At 39.8% G+C, this 13,983-nt stretch overlaps 1 protein-coding gene across 1 annotated transcript in view; it reads left to right on the top strand.

Annotated features, from left to right (window-relative positions):
- Nucleotides 1–487: 487 nt before the first annotated feature.
- Nucleotides 488–13,983, top strand: part of smad1 (SMAD family member 1) — a 49,382-nt gene continuing 35,886 nt past the window's right edge. The window contains exon 1 of the mRNA XM_062995277.1: nt 488–521. The gene's annotated coding sequence lies outside the window, so the exon portion shown is untranslated. The remainder of the gene's footprint in view (nt 522–13,983) is intronic.

The raw sequence follows: 13,983 nt of genomic DNA, 5'->3' as shown, positions 1-13,983 counted from the left end.
AACTGAAAACATGGCAGACTCTTTTGCCTAATGATTAGCATCTTATCATTTATTATTGCAAGGAAAACACACACAGCTTTAAGCTGTTACCACTACAACCTCAAAAGTGGTTGAAGTTACTGGGATGCTGGTTTTAATCCAGAATACGTCTACATTTAAAAAACATGCAGAAGGTGGACTGACTGTATGCTGAATGTCTGAGTGTGTCTTTAATGCATTGTGATGGACTGTTACACTGTCCGATGTGTATTCCTAATTTGCTCCTAGAATTTCCGGTTGTCTCTGGGTCCACCGTGTCACTGACCGGATTAAAGTAAAATAAATAAATTACGAATTTTTGAGTGAATATGTGAAAATACACAAAAAAGATCGGTTCTCCTCCAAACGGCTCTAGCTTTCTGTAGCGGAGTAATAGGCGGAGGGCGCGGAAGGGTGATGCGGTGCGCGACACCCTGACGCCAGTGGAAAGCAGATCCGGGCATTTGGGGTTGAACGCTCAAGCTCGGAGAGTCACAGAGGAGGTAAAGTAAACTTTATTTTCGTGTTTAAAACACAGATTTACTGCATGTGTGTGCTGTTTATGTCTTTATGTGATGGTATATGAGCGGAATATCTAGGTTAGGATGTTTTCGGGAGACAAAATGCTCCCAGTCCGCTTAAAATGTCATGTTTAGTAGTGTTAGAAGTTGTACTGATCTAAGTGAATGGCTGATTAATGGATGTGATGGTGGATGAGTTGCCACCAGGTTTGCTCACTGATAGTTATATCTGCATAATTCTGTAATATTTCTGTGGTCTATGAACATATTTGATATTTATTGGGTGTGTTTGATTTTGCATTTTTCTCTGGTTAGTCGGTTTTCCATGCACAAACACATTTCCAGTATTGCAGTGTGACAGGCTTTGAGAGCTCACTTAGGTGATCCACTGGCTTCATTGTTACTGTATTATTTTCTTAATCATTTTTGGAAGGTTATGTAGTGTTTTAGACCACTTATTCATTGCTGTGACAAGTAAGATTGCATATTAGTTGTGTGAACAGTAAGAAATCTAAAGGCAATACAAAACTTTGGGTAAACAGAACCAAATCTTCTTTAATGTTATATTCAGGATGAATGCATGACATATCATTTTAATGTAATGTAAGATTATCTTGTAGGTTTGTCAGTTTTCCAGACAAACCCAATTTCCTCTGTCCTCTCTTATGGTAGACTTGAATGTTCTTCTATATGAGGCTCTTATTTGCTTGTATTTTGTGCAGGTACCCTTCAATTTCCTTGTATGCATATTATTTTATGGGGCTTTTATGACCTTTTCCATGCACAAAACTATTTTCACTTCAATAACAACATTTGTTTTCTGTTGTGTGACTAATGACACCATGCATCTTAATCTGAACACTAATTATAAGCTGTTTAGGAATAATAAAATACATTGTTTAATGTGGTTTTGCAGTACACATAGATTGTTTTGTAGAAATGTGCTTTGCATTTGCAGATGTGATTCAGTTTAGTCAGGGATTGTGTAGTATTTTCATTGTTTATTGGGTGACAAGTGTAGCTGCAAGTCTCTGTTTCAAGTGTAATCCATACAAACCCACATTTCACTGCAATGGCTGGATCGAGAGTCCAAATTGGCATAAGGAGACACACTTGTTTACCTTGTGTGTACTGTTCATATAGATTATTTTGTATTTTTATATGCACCTACCCATTAATTTTTCCTCTCAATCTAGTTATATCCAATTACCCTGTTAGTATTTCTGCCTGTACTGCTGCAGACCTCCTCTGACTGAGGAGGACCGTAACTAACACGTGTGCAGTAGCCGGCTGCTTCTTTTCACCTGCATGAGACATTCATATGGAGATCTGTATCGTGCATGGAGAGTCACACACCGATCTCCGTTATCCCTCGTCTCTGTGCAGGTGCCATTGATCAGCCAGGGTGTGTCTCTCCGTACACAGTGCTGATCCGCATATGCACTCGTCAGATGTAGGTGACAAAATGCATACGGCTGCTGCCCACGTGTCGGAGGGGGCGTGGGGTAGCTTCGTTCTCCTCAATTCAAATAATCATATAGATTATTTTGTATTTTTATGCACTTACCCATCCTTCCTAATCTAGTTATCCAATTACTTTGTTAGTATTTCTGCCTCTTCTGCTGCAGACCTCCACTCCTGACTGATGAGGACCGTAACTAACACGTGTGCAGTAGCCGGCTGCTTCTTTTCACCTGCATGAGACATTCATATGGAGATCTGTATCGTGCACGGAGAGTCACACAGATATCCATTATCCCCCATCTCTGTGCAGGTGCCATTGTTTAGCGGGCAGAGGTTGTAATTGCAGCAGTTATAAGGAATCCCTACTGCCCTTTCTTCTCGGTACTAGCCAGTTGTTGTCTGTGTAGGTGGTCGGTTGGCTGTTATTCAGGTGTGTGTGTGTGTGTGTACTGATGATACAAACACATTTTCTACTACAAGGCTTACTGACAGTCCAATGAAAAACCTCCCCATACCAAGTGCTCAGTTTTGGGGGTCATCAATTTTGCCTATGGTCAAGGTAGCGCAAGGTGAATGCCCTTAAGAAACAATGCCAATGTTTACATGCAAAGATTTTCTTAAATCCGCTTGAATTAATACTGATTATAGATGAAGATTGAGGTGTATATGTACACTCCACTCAAAAGTTGGATGAAAATCTCTGTTTACATTCATGCTACAGTAATCCCATTCAAAATGATGCACGTGTGTAGAGTACCACTTAATATGTGTTACCATGACAACAAGCATCACATGAGTCAAGTCGAAAACCTTACGTTAATAAGTCCGTTACCTGAGCTGGTGTGTGTGTGTGTGTGTGTGTGTGTGTGTGTGTGTTTAATTGTTTTAGATTATGGTGGACTCAGACTAATGTTTTCTCAATTTGGTAACACTGACTTTTAAAACTTCCATCTGTTTTTAATTTGCGCTGTAGTTCGTGTGAACCCACTGCCCTTCATTTGCTAAAATACTTGTCTGAACAATTTGTTATTGTGCGCTTTACGACTGTCCATCCTGCTAACTATTTTTAGATCTTTTAAACTCTGTCTCTTCTGCAGGCCAGTTCTGCTCTAACACCATGTTGAATTTTGTTCACTTCCACTATGATGCAAATGCCCATGCGCAGAATGTACTTAAACTTTCTGATTAAGAATGTAAATGGACACAGGTGTTTACATGGCTGTTATTGTTCTATTTAATGGTTTATCCACCTCGTAAAACAATCAGATAGAAATTGTATTCGGAAGGGCATCAATAGGACTCGTCTGTTCTGATTGAGCTGTACAAGTGGACATATTCTATTCTGATCATTAACTGATTGTCAGGCTGCATGTAAATGTAGCTACTGGCACAGTAAAAACCAAATGACAAAGCCGCTCAGGTGGCGCAGCGGTAAAACACACGCTAGAACACCAGAGCTGGGATCTCGAATACATTGCATCGAGTCGAGCAGCCACATGAACAACGATTGGCCTGTTGTTCATATAGGGGTGGGATATTAAGCCGGATAGGGACTCTCTCATAACTAATGCAACTGCGACCTCTGCTGGCTGATTTATGGTGCCTGCACAAAGGCGAGGAAAGAGTGTGTTGATTAGGGTGTGTCTCTCTGTACACAGTGCTGATCTGCATATGCACTTGTTAGATGTAGGTGACAAAATGCATATGGCTTCTGCCCACGTGTCGGAGGGGGTGTGGGTTAGCTTCGTTCTCCGAGGTCGGCATTAGTAGAGAGGAAGCACGATGCAGTCGGGCGATTGGACGCACTAAAGTCGGGAGAAAAAGACAAAATATATATATATATATATATATAAGCTAAGTTTTGTAGCAATCGTTAGCTAATCTGCTTATTGTATTATAATTGTCATTATTATTGTTATTATAATTATTATTAGTAGTAGTATCATTATTATTACTTATCATTAATAATATTACAATTAATTATTACTATGTGATTACAGTTTGATTTATTATTATATATATTATTATTATTGTTATTATTCTTATTATTGTGCTGCTCAACAATCACATATAAATACAAATCAGATCATCAAAAAATAAAAACATATTTACAACATTGGTACTGCACTTCAGAGTAAGATGAAGTTGTATCAAGTAAGAATCCAGATTGGCAGAGTATCTCTTCACTGTCGGAGATTCAGAGCTACAGCCTGACCAACTACAGGCTCAGTGTCCACAGTCTCGCCATTGAAAAGGGTGACAGAAAGGCGAGGTAAATAAAAGAGGTGCACTTGTTTTTCCACAGTTTTTTTCCTTGTTTGCCAGCTCCTGTATTTAGTTGTCACCTCTCCAGATCATTTTGGTCTGTTTTCTTACTTTTGCACAGTTTTTATGTTGGAGGCCGTTCCTTATTTTCATAAGGGCTTGGGACCGGCACTGAGAGCACACAAAGTACAAATAAAACATACACAGGAACTATTTGTCACAAAAAGTGGCAGCTGCTCAGTCCCCCAGCTTGTTACAACTCAAGTTCTCGAAAAAAAAAGAATAAAGAGAGGAACTTGGTCAAAACCGGGAGCTGCTATAAAAGGAGCGGACAGCCACTCCACCAACTGACCCTGTCTGTGACCAGTGTACAGAGATGCAGGTGTGTGGTCTGCTCATAGAAATGATGTCACGCCACCTGTGGTTTCAACATAATGGCCCGGAGTCACCACAGCTGTTTGCCAGAAAATATACATATACAAAGAAATATAAAATTATGCCCAGACTGAGTCTGGCATTACGGCCTCAGAAACAGTGTAGTACGGGATCAAACAGGTTAAAACGGAAGCCATCAACTGTATGGCACAGAAGCCTTGATTATAAAGATGCCAAAACTAACACTTGATGAGGTGCAGAGACTGCCTGTTAAAGGAACTGGCAGTGTCAGTCATCAGCGTCTCAATACCAACCCTGTTGTCCATTAGTGGCATGGCAAGTGGGCATGATACTGTAGTTCACGGCAGCCTGCAAAGCCAACATGCCAGTGGATAAAAGATCTACACACCCAAGTTAAAATTGCAGGTTTTTGTGATGTAAAAATATATAAAAGTTTATTCCTCTCTAAAAGGATTTAGTTTTTTTTTTTTACTATTGAATTGAACAGATTAAAGGTCACAAAAAAGTTTAAAAGAATTTATCTTGGTCTCATTTTTTATATAGCACAATAACCTGGCATTGTAACGGGTGTGTAGACGTTTCTTAAGCACTGTATAAAGCACAATGTAGTACACAAATAAACTTAATATCCCTGCAGTAATAACAGCTATTCTTAAGTTCAAGGCAGGGCAGGAGCTCAGTGCTGACTGACAACGGAAGTCTTCCAAGACCAAGCAAGGACAGGCATGGTTCATCAGTTTACATTGTTTTTCAATGACTGAGGCTGTTTATATATTTGCCAAATGTTTAGAGGAATAAATCAAATAATAAATCAATCAAGTCAGCTTTATTTGGCCTTTGAAAAAATTTTAAATAATATAAAGGTGATTTCTCGATCTGTGTTAACTTCACCCTTTACTCTTCTGTGTAATGTGTGGCTATGGAAAACATACCCATTTAAATTTCAAAATAATTGTTCCAATTCATTCCAAAGAAGTTCAGTGTAGTTGAGGTCAGGACTCGGCCAATGAAGTTCCTCCACACCATCGTCCTGAACATTGCCATTGCAGTCATGATGCAACAGGATAGGTTCCACTATGGTAGGAAGGGTGTTTACATGTTTTATGCATAGTGTACATTTTACAGCATTACATTTACATTCGCTGCATTTAGCAGAAGCTTTTATCCAAAGCGACTTACAGTTATGACTGAGTACAATTCAATCAACTGATGGTTAAGGGGCTTGCTCAGGGGCCCAACAGTGGAAACCTGGTGGTGGTAAGACTTGAACCAGGAACCTTCTGATTACTAGTCCAGTACCTTAACCACTGAGCTACCACTGCAGCATTTAGATGGTCTGTTGGATAAAGAAGGTTCTTGCGTCAGTTTGTTTTGGCACTCAGTGACCTAAAGCATCTAGTAGAAAGGTATGTCCTGCCTGTGAGGGGGCTGTGACAGCTTTAGTTGCCAGTTTCATGATTCCTGATGAGTACAGGTCTTTAATAACCAAAAGGTCTTTGCCAATAATCTGGGCGGCTAAGCAGAATTTGAGCTGTTCTCATAAGATTCTCAGATTTTAAAACATCACATTTAGTTTATTTTTTTTTAACTTTTGCTAATGCTAATGTTTTTGGAACTGGATGTCCAACAAGCTACTGGTTAGGAAGGGTTTCTTTTTCTGCCTGACAGGTTTTATTGTTTAGTTAGCTGGTGCACTGGGTACATTACTTCTCCATGCCAGTGACAAAATTACATGTGTGTACCGTGAGCACTGATTTTTAGACCCATTCTGTGCTTACGCACAAGGACAGGGTGGCACGGTTGCTCGGTGGGTAGCACTGTCGCCTCACAGCAAGAAGGCCTGGGGTCGATTCCCAGGTGGAGCAGTCCGGGTCCTTTCTGTGTGGAGTTTGCATGTTCTCCCTGTGTCTGCGTGGGTTTCTTCCAGGAGCTCCGGTTTCCTCCCACAGTCCAGAGACGTGCAAGTGAGGTGAATTGGAGATACAAAATTGTCCATGACTGTTTTTGATATTAAACTTGTAAACTGATGAATCTTGTGTAACCAGTAACTACCCGTCCTGACACATACGTAACCAAAGTGAGTGGTCGCTCAACAATTAGTGTACTGGACTAGTAATCAAAAGGTTGCTGGTTCAAGCTTAGCTACAGCCAGGTTGTTGTCAGAGGGGGCTTTAATATACCCATTGCATTTTAATTTATTTATTCAAGATCAACATTGCACTGTGAATTATTTGTATTCTGCATAAACAGTCTTCATATTTATAGGTTCTTGTAGTCAAGGTTGATGTATCTTACGTATCCATCCATCCATCCATCCATCCATCCAGTTATGATCAGCGTGTTTAATTAGCGCTTGTATTGAGTCTTTCAACCATTTAAATCCTACGTTCCGGTGTTGAACTGGTTCTGCTAACAGTGTTTATGTTCATCTTACTGTTCTACATCAATGCTACATTCACTACGCTACACTAAGTTTCATTGAATAAAGTATAAAGACATGTTGATGTGAAGCTCTGTGACATGTTTTATATTATAATGGGACGCTATAAGCTTGTTTTAAATTTGCATCACTAAGTTGTACGTTAGAAAATTGTGTTAAAATAACAACATCAAAAACATGATAAAAATAAATAGATAAGTAAGTGCATGGTCATTCATCAGAACGATCAGCTAAACATCCATTCTCAAGTAATCTAGTTTGTTTTTCTGTAGGAGATTGATTTAAAGTCTGCAAAATCTCTGGTGATTTAGGATTATAGGGTGATCACAGATCTTACTGATCGAAACGGCCTAAAAAGTAAGACAAAAGAAAACAAAGCGTGGATTTTTTGTTCTGATCTTAAATAAAAACAACAGTAAAGATGTTTAATGTTTAAAGAAAATCTTAAAAATACTCATACTGCAGAATGAGGCATGATGATAACCTTCTTCCTTTAAACAACAGTGATCTTTAGCACAATCTTCATACTGACATGTCCGCATGAGGGGATTTCATAGTGTGGCTCAAGCACTCTCACCTTATTTTTAAACCCTTTGTTTTCCACAACGGTAGTATGGCCTCATGTCTGCAGCAATAAACATCCCAATAGATTTGGTAATAACGTTAGCCTTCTCTGATTCTGCAGCGAAGGATGGCTTAAATGCCGTGGTAAGAGGCTGCTGTTGTGTCTCGGGTTGTGTCTTGGTTTTCGGTTCCGTCGCTGACACGCTGCCGTGATGCCGCTTTAAACGTGTGGCCGTGCTCGGTGCACTTACGTGTACATATGGCTTTTTTTCATGCCACAGTGCCTACATACTGTAACATTTTTGCAGTTACAGTATGATATATTTAACAGTGAATAATGGTGTAGGAGGACAAAGCAGTGTTCAATTACCCACAAGAAAGGATGCAAAGAAGTGCAACCATGCATTGAAACACCCCCAGGAGAACTGAATAAAATGCCTAGCCTTATGTTTTAAAAATGTATTCAATTATAAGCGTGTTGAATATTGTGGTATATTAAAAGAAATCAGCAAAATATGCAGTACAAATCTAATCACGATGACGATCCAGACCGTCCATTACGAATTTATTTACACATATTGCATGTCACAATTTAATAATGTACATCTAATAATTGAATCTCTGACTGTAGGGCTAAAGGAGCGTGTACTAGACAGTGATTTTTTGATTATACTTGTATGCTGGTCAAAGGTTGGTGCGTAAGTGCAGATGGATGCAGTAGCTAACAGTCCAGAGCCAGTGTTCCTGACATCATTGAGGATGACATATCAGATTACTCAAAGGACAAGAATTTGTCCTTGTCCGTGATTGAGACGGGTGGTTTGGTGTAAAGCGTTCCTGTGCAGCATCTGTGCAGATCTGGTCAGAATAAGCAGTGTTGATTATTGATGATCTGTCGGTCAGTTTACTATTAAAAAAAGTCCCAATCATTTTGTAGTAGGTGATTCATAATAGTTTTACAGTATAGGACTTACTGTAAGAACAGGATTTGTGATGAGGACCTTAAATGTGTTGTTTACGACACAGCAGTACAAATCATTCCTGTCAGTCCTTGTTAAAATAAGCTACACCGTTTATTGCTGATCTCTTTTATTTGGCCATAAATAAATTTCTAGAATGTGGTACTTTCTCTCTAGCTATTTCTGGTATAAAGTTTTCTTTATATGTATCCAGTATTTTTGGGAGTGTTACAGTGTGCTTCAGTTTCTGAAGTATGCTTGGTGTTGAACCCTGTTAATCTGCAATGCGCAGAACACGGACTGTATGATGAATTTCTTATATATATAATATCTAATATAAAATATTTCTAAATATTATAGTGCTGCACCTAACGATTATTATTATTATTATTATTATTTTATCGATTAATCTGACGATTATTTTTCCGATTAATCGATTAGTCTAAACTTATTTATTGTAATGTCAAACATAACATCTCCCTAAAATTAAAGCAAGAGCTTGTAAAATTCAAGTAAAGGAATATAGAGTGTGTGTATTTGTGATGTATACATATACAGGAATTCTTTCTTGTTTGAAAAGTCCTCCACACTTCTTTGCCTGACCTTTAAAAAGAGAAACATAAATCATTTAAGAATTACAATGACAGTGGCTTAATCACTACTGTGTTATCAGATGTCCTATAAGAAATACACTCGATCTCAAATTTAAATTGCTGTGACAGTTTTATTTTATTATTGTATACCACATCAACTCTTTACCTGAAATATAGTATCAATATTCTACTTAAAAACTAAACTTAGCGCCCAGGTGGCGCAGCAGGATATTCCGCTTGCACACCAGCACTGAGTTTCTGAACCCCCCCGGTTCGAAACTCGGTGTTGCCACCGCTCGGCTGGGCACCATCTGGCGGGCATAATTGGCAGTGCCTGCAGAAGATACTAATTGGCCACCGTATCTGCAGGGTGGGGGACCGGACTATGTGACAAAATGCAAAGAAAATAAATAAAACGATGTACAGGCTGTAGCAACAGGCTGTAATGTTAGATTAAACTATTCTCTTCCTCCAACGCGCCATTAAAGTAAACAGAAAAATATGAAACGCCTGGTGCTACGTTACGTTACCGCAACAGCAACGGTGCAGAAATTGCTATCTTAATTGTTAAATTTATTTCACTAACATGGGGCGATGGAAACATAAATCAACTTTATAGCGACTACTAACTACTACTAACAAGCATCTTAGCTACATGTGTTAATAACCCTAATATATAATGCTAGCATGGAGAAGTAAATGTAAACAGAACTTACTGTCGTGTTTTGCTGACGTGTTGAAAATGCGCTCCGGGAGGCTTGGGCTTCATGTGCGCTTCATGTGCTCGTACTGCTGTCATAAACCAGGTTCACTTTGCGAAGTTTACAGAGCACCACATTGATGGTTCTCTGTCAAAAACACTTCCACACTTTAGATGCTCGTGTGCGAGTTTTTTTGCCGGAGCTTCCCCAGAGAAATCCATGTTTTTAGTGGGCGTGGCCATCTTTGTGACGCGCCGAAGCACGTTTTTGCAAATCGGTGTATTTTCGATTACGTCGACGCGTCGCCCCACCCCTAAAATATAAACAATAAATAATGTGTCGAATTGGGCAGTTTAAAAGGTTTCAGAATTTATGGGCATGTAGTTTTTCCTTACTTCATTTCACAATGGAAAACAGGACAAACACTTTTGCAGATACATGTATAAGGAAGTAAACTGTAAAGATAAAACCGAAACAAGCAAAAATTTATAATAAAATAATAATGTTTAAAGAACAAACGAAAAACAATAATACAAGCGTGTATACTCACAAACACACATGCATGTTCATATACACTCAACAACATCTATTACAGCATCTACTAACCTACATTACAGCATCAGCGCATTAGTAAAATGAGTGACTTTTTTCTTTTGGGTTGGTCCCATATTTAGGGGTCGCTACAGTTTCAACCTGTTTTACTTTCCACCCGTTCTGGGGTAATACCCAACTTTCAGTTCATTTTTCACAGCAAAGATGAGTCAAAAGCAGGATTCACTCGAAGCACATTGTGTTTATTATAACAGCTTGGTTATAACACCGAAAATAAAACTGAGTGGCTGCGTTAAATAAAAGAAAATAAATATAAACAGAGTGAAGGAGCGAGAGAAGAAAGTTTCACGTGCTGCCCCCGGCTACAGCACGCAGCGACTACAACAACATGCAATACAGTACCCATAATGCAATGTGTTTTCAAAACATTAACCCCTTACTTTCACAACACTGACCAGGGGGTGTGGCGGCATTGCGAGATTTTTTTACTTCTAAAACCAAAGCAATTAATTTTTCACCCACGTGAGACATATCTCATTAGTCTAACTGACCACGCACACACGCACGCAGGTTAGATGTTATACAGTTCAGTCTGAAAAAACCTTAAAAATAGGACGAACAGTGAAGATAAACCGGTGACGGAAGCATTGACGTGTGTGTGTGTCTTTAAGAGAGACGCTCTGTTCACAGTATCGATATAAGTGATTCATGAGTCGATTCATTTTATGCGAAGCGTAAGTTTCTCTTCTCAGTTATCTCTCCGTGTTTACTGTTATTAATTAATGTCGTGGTTTTAAATAAACACCAGCTACTACAGAACATTTTGTGTGACTCTCTTACATTAAAAAGCTTCATTAAACTGCTATTACCACAGATCTGTAACCGAGTCAGACTCGTTCCGTCTGTGGCGCTAAAAGTTTTCTGTCAGTAAGAGCAGATGATCCTGAACTATGTATGATGCACAACGTTAATGATGTTATTTTAGGTCGTGAAGAGCTTTCACGATGGTTTCTGTACGATGGTTGATGAATGGTGATGTGATGGTTGGTGCTTTGTAGCTCAAAGTCTGGATCAATCCACTGAGCTGTTAAGCTTAACACGGTCTTTATATATCACACGATCGGATCGGCTACATTTGGGAAATATCGCCGATCGCCGATAGCATATTTTGATAAAAAAATCAGCCGATATCAACTTATAGCCGATAGATCGTTCCATCTCTAGTCTTTAGCTCTTCTCAGTCACGGCAGGGGTGGTGCAAGCGGCAAACATTAACTACTGTATATGCCCAGAACTATGTGAACGCCTGCCCTAATTATTGAGTTCAGGTGTTTCAGCCAATTCAGGCTTTCCTGTGCTTCTCAGCATTACTGTGTCTCTCTGCACAAAGCTTAAAGTCCATACCTGGGAACTCTAACGGCCTGCATAGATCCCTGAGCTCGACTCCAGTGAACACATTTGGAATGAATTGATTCTACGACTGGCCTTTTCTTAGCACAGATTCCAACAGACACACTCCAAAATCTTGTAAAAAGTCTTACCAGAAGATTAAAGGATGTTTAAGTTGCAAATGGGGACCGATGCCATATTAATGCACATAGTTTTGGAATAGAATGTCTAAACAGCTTATGATCAGGAGTCTACATGTAGAGTATTTATTTGCATCTGGTCGTGCAAACTTTTTTTAATGCGCTTAAAATGTAAGAGACGTTTAAATTAAAGACCAGATTGTTTTGTGTGTGTCCATGTCCACATCTTTTTTCCTTTCTAACCCCCACCTCCACCCCCAGATGACTGTTAATTTGCCATGCCTAACGTTTGCTTTGCATCTGTGCTGTTTGGATCATCTGGCGTGACTTGACTCAACATCTGCGCCACTATCTGCACAGCTCAGCTCAACATACGCGCAGTGATTTAAACCGTGAATACGATCGACATCCCTTTATAGAGACGTTTTCTGTGTAGAAAACCAGTGGTGCTTCCCTGTCTGTGTTGCATTCCAGCTCTCCTTCCTTCCCTCCACTCACTGAGTCACTGAGTGAACATCTCAGTTCAGGCATAATGGAAGCACCCGGCTTCAGGCTTTGATAAATAATGTACGTTCTTCATAATGCAAAGTCCCTGGAGATGGTCGAGAGTGCATCATTACTGCCTCCTAAATTGATTAATGGCATTAAAGCAGCGCAGAATGATACATTGAGATGATGCGGGGGTCGGGCTCGGCCGAGGCGTTTGATGGGTGCCACATTAGCTCGGGCACTGCTAATATTTACATGCACTCAAGCTCAGAGTGATTTGGCCAAGATGATTGGGCTTTTATGGGATCCCGGCACTCAAGACGGGGCATCTGAGACTGCCATTTCGCTCATTTGGGCAATTCTTCAACTGGTGGTTTGCAGGGTGGCCAATACATCATTCTGCATCAGCTGTCCAATTAGGAATTCCTTTTTTTTAAATCCACATTACTGTCTTTATAATTGATTAAGAGCTTCAAAGTAGACCGCATTGGTACCATTATTGCCATCTGAAGGATCATTTTCACTGACAAGTACACAGACGGGTACTAATAATGACCAATGCACAATCCTGTTATTTACATTAGCAGCAGATACTCTTACACTAATCAGGTTGACTCTGTATGCAGGCCTGACACGATTGTGATATTAAGACAGCCCATGTTACCCTTAAAAAATGCAAAAATAACACATGCGAAAACTGAATCAAACGATAAGCCTATTTAATGTAGAGCTGGGCGATAAAACGATGTCGATATGTATCGTGATAAACTTTTCCTCGATTATGATGATAAGCTTTGGGCATATTATCGATTCTATTTTTCCTCCTCACTAGCGCAGAAAAACGCAGAAAGCACCTAATCACGCAGCACGTAGGTTATGCCAAGTTCACACGGGTCGCTGTACGACTGAATCTCCTGCACTTGGGAGTCTTTTCAGTCGGTCTATATTTCACACTACACGACTGATCGGCGATAGGGGGTTTCACACTACACCATCTATCACCTACTGGAATCACAGGTGAGCTTCTCTGCTCTCCCGAATATCGTTTTGTCACAGAAACAAAAGCGAGAAGTGACGAAAGGTTCAATGATACCACGTCCAAAAATGCACATCAACAAGTAGCGAGCGATCAAAGTTTGTGCGCTGATGTGCAGAGTAAAATCAAAGAGGAAAAATGAATCTGAGTGGATTTGGTTTGGATTGTTCTGTAGTGAGTTGGAGGTTAATAAATATTTTTGCAATGTTGGTGTTATGTTTTGTAGAGAACGATAAGGTCAGAAATACTGTAAAACTTGTGTATGTGCTGGTGTATTCTGATATAAACTATATTATGCCCCTGTCCCACCTTTTACACTCCTCCCATGTGTTTCCCCTCACACTGTATCTTGCGTTCTCATTGGCTGTTCGACATAGCACTCATTGCCAGTTGTGCAACTCAGATTGAGATATCTGACATGCTAGAAATCTCGTTTCACTCGGCGAGCGCTCGGAT

The sequence above is a fragment of the Trichomycterus rosablanca genome, chromosome 5 (assembly GCF_030014385.1).
Source record: "Trichomycterus rosablanca isolate fTriRos1 chromosome 5, fTriRos1.hap1, whole genome shotgun sequence".
NCBI lineage: Eukaryota > Metazoa > Chordata > Actinopteri > Siluriformes > Trichomycteridae > Trichomycterus > Trichomycterus rosablanca.
This window is presented reverse-complemented; position numbering and strand designations above follow the sequence as displayed.